Raw genomic sequence first — 12,956 nt, forward strand, 5'->3', positions numbered from 1 at the left:
AGTACTCTACAATACATGGGCACAGGAGACCACTTCCTACGTATAACCCCAGCAGTACAGACATTAAGGGCATCATTAAATAAATGGGAACTCCTGAGACTGAGAAGCTTCTGTAAAGCAAAGGACACTGTCACTAAGACACAAAAGCAACCCACTGACTGGGAGAAGATCTTCACCAACCCCGCAACTGACAAAGGTCTGATCTCCAAAATATATAAGAACTCAAAAACTAGCCCGTAAAAGGCTAATCAACCCAATTATAAAATGGGGCAATGAGCTGAACAGAGAATTCTCAACAGAAGAAATTTAAATGGCCAAAAGACACTTAGGGTCATGCTCAACTTCCTTAGCGATCAGGGAAATACAAATCAAGACAACTTTAAGGTACCATCTTACACCTGTCAGAATGGCTAAAATCAAAAACACCAATGATAGTCTTTGCTGGAGAGGTTGTAGAGAAAGGGGTACACTCATCCATTGCTGGTGGGAATGCAAACTTGTGCAACCACTTTGGAAAGCAATGTGGCAGTTTCTCAGGAAAATTCTTTAAAAGAATCGTATCAGTAGCAAAGGTTTAAGAAAGGAATTATTCATCATATTGCAACAAGCCAAGAAAATTATAAAGAAATGTTCTACTTGTTTTTTGGGGTTTTTTTTGTTTTTTTGTTTTGTTTTGTTTTTGTTTTTCAAGACAGGGTTTCTCTGTAGCTTCGGAGGCTCTCCTAGAACTAGCTCTTGTAGACCAGGCTGGCTTTGAACTCACAGAGATCCACCTGCCTCTGCCTCCAGAGTGCTTTATGAATTACAACATTATCTTTAGTATGCTATCTAGTATGATTTCTTTAGAAACTCTTTAACAACTCAACTATTAATTAAATTAATTATGAATGTTAATTTGATTCATTTTAGTTCGTAATGGCCATATTTTATATATGATAGGATGGTTTTCATAAAGTTTATGCAGTAGGTATAAAACATTATTTACTAAATTTATTAAGCTATTTCCAAACAGAACATTAAACAAAGCTAAAAATTACATAAAAATCTTGCAAATGTAAGAAGCCCTACAAATAATATTTGTTCATACAAGCGAATCTTTTCAATTACATGTATGCTAAACAGTTGAGTATATAAGACATCAGGAATATAGACTCTGGACAGGGAGGATAGAAAGAAACCAATGTGACATTGATGACATTTTCTTAGTCCACAGGGACTAAACAGTTTAGATGATGGGAAATAATACATAATGAAAGGAGAAATAGAAAATGTGTGCAGTGAGATAAATGATTATTTGGAATGTGGATTGTATTCAGCAGACGTTTACAAGTTCTCAAATGATGTTTTACATTTCCACAGTATGTCCTTTAACAAACTCCACACACATGTTGTGGGTCCCATGTATAAGCTGCTTTCGGTGCTGAAAAGTCAGCTGGTGGGATGGGAGTGAAGCAGTAAGTCACAAGCCCATCTTTGTTGCACACCTGAATGCTTTAAGTTATATAAGTTTAAATTTTAAGAGTATATTGAGGCCCATTCACCATCTAAGTTTGGTGCAGTTGTGAATTGATTTTTGCTTGTATGACAGTGAAGAAATGCATTTTGTGTGTAAATTAAACAGCCCACTGGCAAGTTCTGTAATTTCTTCAGTGTGGTTTAGGTATATACATGCATGAATTCATAAATACAATGACTGTAGAATTACTTAAGATTCAGCTATTATGACGCTTTTGTCTCAGAACTAAGACACTCACTTTCTTTGGAGAGGCGGCTCTAGCAAATTCTCTTAGAGGAATTTATAATTATTAGAATGTTATTCTAAAGTAAAGACATAGAACTAATGAAGTTAACTTCATGAGTACCTATAGGGTTTTCTTAATTTTTAGAAACTAATTTATTTTTATTAAGGCAAAATGTATATAATTGACAAAATTTTATAATATACACTACTAGCTGAAAATATGAAAGAAGTATCTTATATGAAGCACATAGCTCTTCTCCTGTGTGTCTTGCCTCCATCTGTTTGTCTTTTGTTTGTGTTTATGTGCAGCTTTACATTTCAACACCAATATGTTATGCTGCATCAACTTGTAAGCTGAGACACAGAGATAATAAAATAGACACATTCATCAACATTTGAGTTGGCTGGCTAGTAAAATCTGATTTGAAAATTTGAATGGAAATGTGGTGAGATTTTAGTAAGAGTACATGTTAAACAAATGTCCATATAAAAGATGTTGGTAATGTCTTAGATGACAAACATTGATAGTAGGATCTTCACACCAGCAATTGAGAAGTAAGTTCTTATGTAACAGCAGTCTTGCTTCCAGAAAAGGTTCATTTCCAGAGCTGCCTTTCATTTCTTTCTCTATGGAAAACGGCTCCAACTATGGATGTGAGTGAAGTTAAGGATTTCCTATGTCTTTATTTAATATAGGTAATAAGAAGAATGGTTTTATATTAAAGTAGTAATAAACAGTGAAACTTTATGCATACAATAAGTAGATTCATACATAAGTAGAAGTAAGTATGATTCATACATAAGAAGTAAGTAGACTCATACATACGTACAGATAAATACAGAATAGTTCTGCACATAGATATTTTTATAGTATATTATGTAATAAACACAATAAAGAATATTATTGTGTTTGTATTAATTGTTACTTCTGTAAAGACAGACCTCTATCATATGTTTATTTTGTTGGTAATAGCAGAAGTTTTGTTTGTAAATGCAGACCAATTTAAAGTCAGACTGAATACACTTTAGCTCTACTTTGGCCAGGAGACAGTATCATCATATAATGATGACAATACTATCATATAATGATGAGTGATCTAACAGCCAGCGACTTTACCTGTAACCTAAGCTGGGTTCTTCAACATTAGTTAGTACTTCCTTTCTGCTTTTGTTTACTATTCTCCACATTTGTGGAATTATTTAATAGTAAATATTCTGTATTTATGAATACCTATTTATTTCTTTTAATCGCAATCATACACTAAAATCACTTTCAATGATTCTGATCTGTACTAAGCTATTATAATTGCAGCTAATGTAATTTTAGTTAGCAGTCTACATATGCCAAACTTTATATGATTGTAATTACTGATATGTATGTGTATCATATATATTAAAATAGGTTTATAAATTATGTTTGTAGATCCTTAGGGATAGTCTTTCCAAGTTATTTTCAGCAAACTCAGATTCATATGTATACAAAGTATGTATACCAACCATATATCTGTCAACAAAGAAAATCTGCAAAAATGAGCAACGATGACAATATTAATGACTTAGATCCAGAAACAACACTTGCACAATGCTAATATCAACAAAAAATCTATGAAAAATAAAAAAATTACAAGTGAGCCCAAATTGCCTATGATTTTTTCAAACATTTTTCAGTAATCAAATGTAAATGGCTAGGAAAGATTAGTCTATAAAGATCAGCTAATACAATCTGATACTTGCAACCAATGCACAGAAATCAGCTTGGATATTATTTTCCTCTGAGGAAATAAACACTGGTCTTAGGATGAGATCCCATATGGCAAAACTGGAGCTGCATGTATTGCTATTCTGCAGCTCTTTGAAAAACCAATCCAAATGAGAAATCCAGTAGAAGCCCCATTTCTCCCTGTTTTACTGATACTCTACTCTTCTACACTCTGAGCCTTAACTAAATTGGGGGAGGGGGGAGGAGAAAAAGGAGACAAAAGACACACAAAGAAGCAAACACAAGTAATGGAGAAAGCAAGGCCAAGAATTCACATACCAAGTCAGAGAACATTGCTCTTTTCCTGGAATTCCCCTAGAGTTACTTAGGACAAGAGTCTGGTCCACAGAGATCAAAGCCGGAAAAAGTACAGAAAGTCAGAGTGATAAACAGATCACTAGCAAGAAATCTTAAACAAACACTGACAGTTTGTGGAGTGACTGGGATAAAATCAGCTGCTCAGACTAATCTCTCATTTCCTCCAACAAAGGGAAGATAGAACTTGGTGTGTGTTTGAGGAAAGCCTCAGCACCCTGGGTATGAATACTTACAGTAAATGTAATTTTTCAGGTCATTTATTCCCTTAATCAAACCAGCTTTTTCTTGCTTTCCTGCCCAGAGATTATTGTGTAATGAGATGCTATGTCTACACTCACTGTAGACTCCTGAATCTATCAGTGGGTCAAGAATTTTAAACAGCATAAATGCAACTAGTTGCTCCATAATCAGAAGACTTTTCTATACACAGCAGATATGGGCAATGTTAATGAAAACAGCCACCTCAGGTTGCCCAGTTTACCAATTGTCTAAACAGAGTTAAAAATATACTTAAGAAAAGGTCTCGGATATTTCACATCCTAATGTCAAAAAGACTATTTTTCTGTAGCTGATGCAAATTTTAAAATTCTACTTTCTTCCAAGTAATAGAGCTCTAACTAAAACTGAATAAAATTTTGCCCGAAGAATCTTAGTCCAGATTTTATGGGTAGCCACATCTCTGCCTAGATGACTCAGAAAAATCACTGGAGCTTGTGCCCTCTTTTAAGTCCCACTCCCAGTCCTTCTTCCTCTCAGGTACTCATAGCCAGCACAAGAAGCACTCATGTGGCCCTGAGCAGGGGTGAGGGAAAAGGGGCCTTTCAATGATGGCTTTCTGAGTAGGGGTGAGGAGAACAGTGACTCTTCAGTGCATGGCTTTCTGAGCAGGGGTGAGGGGAAAAGTGACTTTTCAGTACATGGCTTTCTTTTCGAGGTTTATTTTTTTCTGAGTTCTTGCAATGTTCTTGCTAAAGAATGCCCCTCAAGATCCTCTCATGGCAGATTGTAGGAAGTAATTATGTAAGAATTAGAGGGACTTTCCTTTTGTGTGTATTTCAACATTTGTGTCATGGGAGGCTAGAGAGGGGATGCCAAAGAAAAAGACAAAATTATTACATTATCTGGGAAAACCTTAGAAAAGAAATAATTTCAGTGATTATTTAACTTTTTTTCTTAGAAAGTTTCTGACAAATGCTAGAAATTATTAAATAATCTTCTCTGTTCTTACATCAGAACATTGTGTGTGTGTGTGTGTGTGTGTGTGTGTGTAAGAGAAAGAGAGAGAGAGAGAGAGAATAGGAGGGAGAAGCATTTATTGTTAGAATGAACTTTCAGTCTTAAGCCTATATGTATCAAATTTGATTTCCTCTATATTCATCCAGGACTCTCAGGGTAAACAGAAAAGAAATAGGGAACAGTAAAATGATGCCATGGACACAATTTTGTAGATAAAAGGAATTAAACTATGCAATTACAAAGTTGTGTCAAAGACATAGAAAACAAATCCAATTATTTTTTGCTTCTTGTTGCCTTTAATTATGAATGTGGTAAGAGATGAGCACTATTTTTGAAATATTCCTAGTGTCACACATGAAGTTATGAGCAAATCTTTCTGAGAACATCTAGAGCATCAGTATTAACTAACTGTGATTACTGTAAAACAACAAATCCAGACATTCTAGATACTATCCATGGGGGAAAACTATTTTGACACCTTGTGAACAACTGAAGCAAGCAAGCAGTAACATCACTGAATAAACAATCCACACATTTGCCACACATCTGAGTATTTTTACCTTAAATGAAATACTTGTTATCAAAAATCACTCACTAAACTACAAAATAATGTATTTATCTAGCACCATCGTGTGAATATTAGTGTCAGACATTCTTCTATATGCCTGAGATAATAAAATTGATAGAACTCTGTGCTCTCTGAAGTGTAGTTTATCATGATGGCTCTTTGCTAACTTAGGAAAAACATTATTATTTTAGAAAACTATATAAGACCTTTAGAACTGACCCATTTTGTTAATAGTTTTTTCTTGTTGCTATTTCCAACATTTCCTGTTGTGTGTTTCAGAAGTCTTTCTGTTATGAGTGAGTTAGGTTTCAGAAGCAGGTTGGTATCGGGAGGCCACCCACACTTTTGCACCTTCTGCTCTCGGTCCTTCCCCTTTTCACTTCTCGGCTATGTTGTGATGTGGGAAAAGGTTGCCTTCCTGCTGGTACTTACTTTAGAATTCAAGGAAATAAAAATAGACAATATCCTCTCTTTATTGCACATTTAACTACAATATCAAGCTGTCGATTTTTTTTAAATTAATTTATTTATTTTCAGTATTTTTTTTTGTTCACAAAATGCTTTTTGGTTAACATGTTTTTACCTTCATTATTTTGGTGACCTTCAAACATACTATGTCTATCCACTGGTGAAAGAGTAATATCTAAAATTACATAAACACAGTCAAACACAATTTAAAAAATATTCTTATTATGACATCTTAGATTGCTAACAATATCTCATCACAGATCACCATCTGATATCTGCTCTATTCATGCATATAAAACTTAGATGGCAGTTTGGGCTCTGACACGGGCAACATTTAATGTAACCTCTACTTCCCGTTGTTAAACTCTCCATTTTATTTATTCATCAATGAATTGTTAAGAAACTTTGAAGTCCATTTACCTATGGTCTTGCATTATCTTTCTCCCTCCTCTTATCATCTAAGGAAATGGACCCCTAAAAATCATTAGGTACAATCATGGCAATTCATTTCACAATGCTTCATTGAACAGTCTCTACTGTGACCACTATCATTCCCAATGATTTCATGGTTTTTGATGTACATCATATTCTTTTGAACTGATACATTATTTTCAAACATAAATGTCAATAACATTTATTACTTTTAACAGTCTTAACTATTATTATAAATTAGTTTGAGAAATAGAGATTTAGAAAGAAAATAGTATAGAATATGTCAATATGAGTCATAAAACTCTCTTTTTAAAAGTAAAAGTAGTTAAATACAGTGAAGGTCATGAATATGGTTAAATCTAATAAGCTGACTTTAAACCAAACATATTCACTTTCATTTCAAAGATAAGATGTGTTGGGGTAAAGTGGAGTCGACTTATGGGTGTAACCAACCAATGTCTATTACAGCCTAAAATCTAGGCCAGGAGAAGGAGCCCATGTCTGACATTGTCTAAGGTACCAGGAACTAGAGCATGGATGATACAGAGACCAAGGACAGACTCAAACACAACAGGCCAAAAATAAAAAATAAAAAAGGCAATGAAACGATTCCTAATAATATTCTGTTATACTTTTAGCTGGAGCTTAGCATTATTGCCATCAGGGAGGTTTCCTCCAGCAACTGATAGGAGCAGATGCAGAGACCCACAGTCAAACATTAGGCGGAGCTGTGGGAAACCCACAGAAGAGGAGAGGAAGGATTGTAGGAGCCAGAGGAGTCAGGGACACCACAAGAAAATGACCTACAGAGTCAACTAACCAGGGCTCATAGCGATTCTTAGAGACTGAACCAACAGTCGAGAAGCCTATATGGGTTTGATCTAAGTCCTCTGCATATATGTTATGGTAGTATAACTTGGTGTTCTGGTGGGATTCCTAACAGTGGGAATGAGAGCTGTCGCTGATTCTTTTGGGGACCTTCTTCTACTGGTTGCCTCCTTCAGCCTAAATATGAGGCTATGTACGTAGTCTTATTGAAATTTGGTAAGATATATCTGATTGTCATCCCTCAGAGGCCTGCCCTTTTCTGAAGGGAAATAGAGGAGGAGTAGATCTGAGGGAGAAGGGAAGTGAGGGAGGGATGGGAGGAGGGGAGGGATGAGAAACTGCAGTTGACACGTAATATACAAGAGAAGAACAAATAAAAATTTTAAAAGAAGAATAAAATTAAGAAACATGTATGAATCAATGTGTCAGGAGAGAAATGCTACCCAAGAAGATAACTGAGGAGTTTATTACCAGAAGAGCTAGGAGGAAATAACTTAATTCTAAAAAGAAGATAAACACCACAGTGAACCTAATTGAAAATTGAAAAGCAGAGACATCGCCTTGTGTTCTTTGGGCTTTTCTTTTACACATTCAGTCATACTCTAAATTCCCGAGTTCACTAAATATTTTTTGTCATGCCTTCACATTTGTTATCATCCTATAAATTTCAAAAATACAGTTAAATAATATTGTTACTTTATTGAGTTTTCATACTGTGTTTTTTCCCAATATAAGCCACATTTATGAAAAATACTTGATAGATTGGGTCCTAAAAACCTATATGTCCTTAGTCGAAGAGCCCTGATGTAGAAATGTATATCCACACAGAAACACTCTGGGACGACAGAGAATGAGATTAGGATAATGTTTCTGTCTGCCCGGAAACACTGAGTATGAATGAGTACGCTAGCAGAACCTAAAGAAGCCATTTGAAATGGTCAGAGGTAAGGGACTGAGCCAATGCTGTGATTTTTTTTTTCTAGTTTCCAGAACTTTGAAAGAATCACTTCTGTTTTATAGAGACACACAATTTGTGATCATTTGCTATAGCAGATTATTTTAAATTATTTTGAAGATGGAAGGGATTACAATGCCCTTTTTATGAAAATAAATAGGACAAAGAGATTCTGTGGTATCATACTCAGAGTATGATTTTGTGCATCAGTGGATGGCAACACCTTCAGATTTATCCATTTCCATGCTCAAAAATGGTAATAACAAATAAATAAATTCAAGAGGGATGGAGTAAAGGGGTTAAATCAGCTCCCTTTAGAGGGCGGGGTTTGCCTCAGGCGAATCCCTGCCAATAAAGGGTGCGCGGAGAGGCGGCTCGCCCCTTTTGTTCCTCGCTACCTGTGCTACGCTGGAACTTTGGTTCAGTAAGTTTAACAATAAACTGGTAAATATTCTTTGATATCTGCATTGCCTTTATTTTGTGCCGGTACATCTGGCGCCTCCCCCGTGGGGCTTTGCCGAGAACCGGCCCCGAATTGGAGTCTCTTGCACCCCGAGCCGCTGCAGCGGTCTCTCTGGGCACACGCTGAAACGGCTGAGATTCTGAGCGACTCGATTTTCCCTGCTGCTTGCTAGAGTACCAAACAGTGGGTTTGATATAGACAGAGCCTTTTTAACAGCGCCTAAGCCTCTGTTTCGAGCCGCCCCGGCCAGATTTCCCGTGCCCGCCCGCCGGCGCGCGAGCTGCCTGTGTCTGCTCCCCCTCCCACCGCCGCCAGCGCTCAGGTCACGTGACAGCGGCCTGAGAGCCCCGGCAAAAAATACTTATCAGCCTGGTGTCTGTTTCAATTTTGTTTTTGAGTCCTTTTATTTCAGATTTAGGACACTTGGATTCAACTGGGCTCTTTCGCCACCACTGGCAGGAACCAGTTATTACAGGTAAGAGAACTTTTTCTTTTCTAAATAATGTCTGAGAACGTGACCGCAACTTATTTCAATAGTTTTTTTGAGTGCACCATTTGGGAGATCTTACAAGAGGTGTCTACCACACCACATATATGGATATTCCTGGGATTCTTAATTTTCCTTAGCACTATTTGGTTTGATAATAGGAAAATGATCAAATCTCTTAAGGCAGAGGTTGAACGTTTGAAAACTATTGAGAGTGACAACAATCTTCTCAAGAATCAGTTTGAAGTTCTCCAGGAAGAAAACAAATCTTTGTTTAACATGACTCGGTTAACTGAGAAAAATCTAGAAAAAGTACAGGTTGATGTTAAGGAGAAATTCATTACTATGGAAGAAGGAACAGCTGAATTAGATCGTAAGTTTCAGCAGTCCCTTTCTGATGTTAAGGAGAAATTCATTACTATGGAAGAAGGAACAGCTGAATTAGATCGTAAGTTTCAGCAGTCCCTTTCTGTAGGAACTGAAACGTTAACTGAGAGAATCAAAACTGCTGAATGTGACAATCGAATTTTGTCTAAAGCTTATGACAGATTGGCGGAAAGATTGTCAATACAAGAAGGCACGGTTTATGCCATAAAAATTATGTCCAAAGATGACAAGTTATCTCTACTGGACAAATTTCATACTCTAGAATCCTCAATGAAGGCTTTAGAACATAATTCTGGGCAGGAGATTCAGACATTACAAAAAGCAATGGTGAATAGAATTGAAAAGATTGAGGAATTTCTAAATTCTGAAGAAGAAGAGCAAAGGGTAGAAAGGCAAATTTTAACTACTTCTGTGGATAAATCCCTCCGGGACAATTTTCACAAAGCTCTACCTACAGCTCTACATGCCTTTCCTGTAATAACAACAGAAAAGGTGGTTGGTTCCAGAAACCCTAGGGTCATCAAGGAAGATACATGGGAGCCTGTCCGTATGAATGATCTCAAAGAAATTAAACAGGCCATCATGTCTTTTGGGATGCACTCCCCTTTTGTTAAAGAGATGCTAAAATCTTGGGCCACAACAAGCAAAGCAACCCCCTTGGACTGGCTCCAGCTGAGCTCCGCGGTCCTTGAGAGTGGACCGCACTTAAAATGGAAATGCTTATTCAGGCAAGAGGCTAGACTTTTAGAACAGCAGGAAAAGGCGAAGGGAATTGATGTTTCCCTAGATAAAATTCTAGGTGAAGGGCTCTTTTCAGACCCTCAGGAACAAGCTAATTTGGATGAAAACATACTTTCTATGTGTACTACAGCAGCCTTAAGGGCTTGGGACAGAGTACAAGACCCAGGACAGAGAATGGAATCATTTGTCACAGTTAAACAGGGTCAGAGAGAACCCTTTAGTGACTTTTTACAAAGATTAACTAAAGCTGTACAAATGGGGATACCTGACCCAGAAGCAAGACGTATAATAATTGAGTCTTTGGCCTATGAAAATGCTAATGTGGAATGCAAAAGGATCTTGAGGCCTTTAATGTTCAGATCAGCGTCCTTGGAAGAATGGGTCTTGCATACACTAGATGTTGACACATTTGACTATGGCACTGAAGCATGGGTAGAAGAAGCAATTTCCAATGGTAAAAGGAGACACCAGAATACCAAATGTTTTAATTGTGGCAAAATGGGTCATATGAAAAGGAATTGTAAACAACGGGTTTTCAGAAATAATAATAATGCGTCTTCTAGAAATAACAGGAATAGAAGGAATCAGCCTTCAGGTTTATGTAGAAGATGTGGGAAGGGCAGACATTGGACAAATGAATGCAGGTCTACAAGAGATAGACAAGGGAAACGTGAGAGGGGGGGCCTCTCAGGCCCCCATGGCAAACATGGTTCAGACATTCCCAGTTTCTGCAGAGAACATGCCTCGTCAGGACAATTAGAAAGCCACATGCCTACTGTTACAAGCAATAGTAATCAGAAAGATGAGTTACGTGTGTTTTGGCAAACTTCTATAAATGATCAAAGACCTAAGCTGAGAGTGTGTGTAAATGGCATTTTTATTACTGGCCTACTGGACACAGGTGCTGATGTAAGTATCATTACCCCAGAATCTTGGCATCCATATTGGCCTCTTCAGAATGTAAATGTTCAGCTCCTGGGAATTGGAACCCTATCTCGAGTAAGGCAGAGCATGAGATGGGTTGAATGTATAGGGCCTGAGGGACAAATAGGAAAATTAAGGCCTTATGTAGCCAATATTGCAATGAATTTATGGGGTCGTGACCTATTACAACAATGGAATACTCAAATTAACATTCCTGCTACTTCTAGAGCCCATATTTCTGAAAGGAATATTAAAAGTTATTACAAAAGGACAAAACCGGTCATTAGGGCTGTGCAGGAACAAGCAATTGATGTCCCTTCAGAAATACCAACAGCCTTGCCTCTAAAATGGTTGACTGAGAAACCAATATGGACAAAGCAATGGCCTTTAGCTGAGGAAAAGCTACAGGCTTTAGAACAGCTGGTACAAGAGCAACTAGATGCTGGACATATAGAAGAATCTACCAGCCCTTGGAATTCTCCTGTATTTGTGGTTAAGAAAAAATCAGGTAAATGGAGAATGGTGACAGATCTCAGGGCCATCAACAAGGTTATTCAACCTATGGGCCCTCTGCAATCTGGAATTCCGTTGCCCTCTTTATTACCAAAAGGATGGCCTCTCATAGTTATTGATTTGAAGGATTGTTTTTTCACTATACCTTTGCAAAAAGAAGATAGAGAAAAATTTGCCTTCACAGTGCCTACTTATAACAATTCTCAACCTTCGAGGAGGTACCACTGGACCGTCCTCCCCCAGGGTATGTTAAATAGCCCCTCCCTGTGCCAATATTTTGTGAACCAACCATTGCAAATAATACGCAAGAAATTTCCCAAATCTATTGTATACCATTACATGGACGACATATTGTTATCTGATTCAAACATAGATACCTTGAACAGGCTGTTTGAAGAAATACAGATACTGTTACCTAAATGGGGATTGCAAATTGCTCCTGAAAAGATTCAGAAGGGAGATTCTGTTAATTATTTAGGTTATAGAATAGGTTTGCAAAAAATTAAGACACAGAAGGCACAAATTCGGAGAGATCGCTTACGGACTCTTAATGACTTTCAAAGACTGTTAGGAGACATTTCCAGTTTACGACCAACTATTGGGATAACACCTGATCTAATAATTCATTTGAACAAGACCTTGGATGGTGATAAAGATTTAAACAGTCCCAGAGAATTAACAGCTGAAGCAGAAAAGGAACTGACAATGATTGAGGAGAAATTACAACAGGCACATGTGGACAGAGTGAATCCAGAGCTCGATTGTATTCTCGTCATATTACCATCGAAAATTTCTCCTACAGGAATTTTAATGCAGAGAGATGATATTATCTTGGAATGGATCTTTTTACCACATAAACCAAGTAAGAAACTGAAAACTTATGTGGAAAAAGTCTCTGAGTTAATTATAAAAGGCAAGCTGAGACTTCGTCAACTAGCAGGCATAGACCCAGCAGAAATTATAGTGCCTTTCACTGCTGATGAACTAAAGAAATTATGGGAAGATAATGAACCATGGCAAAGAGCTTGTGCTAATTTTTTGGGAGACATTAATAACAACTATCCAAAAAGCAAGCGGCTCAACTTCATAAAGAGAACTTCTTGGATCCTTCCTCGAATAGTCCGTGATGCTCCAAT

This window comes from Microtus pennsylvanicus, chromosome 6 (genome assembly GCF_037038515.1).
Source record: "Microtus pennsylvanicus isolate mMicPen1 chromosome 6, mMicPen1.hap1, whole genome shotgun sequence".
NCBI lineage: Eukaryota > Metazoa > Chordata > Mammalia > Rodentia > Cricetidae > Microtus > Microtus pennsylvanicus.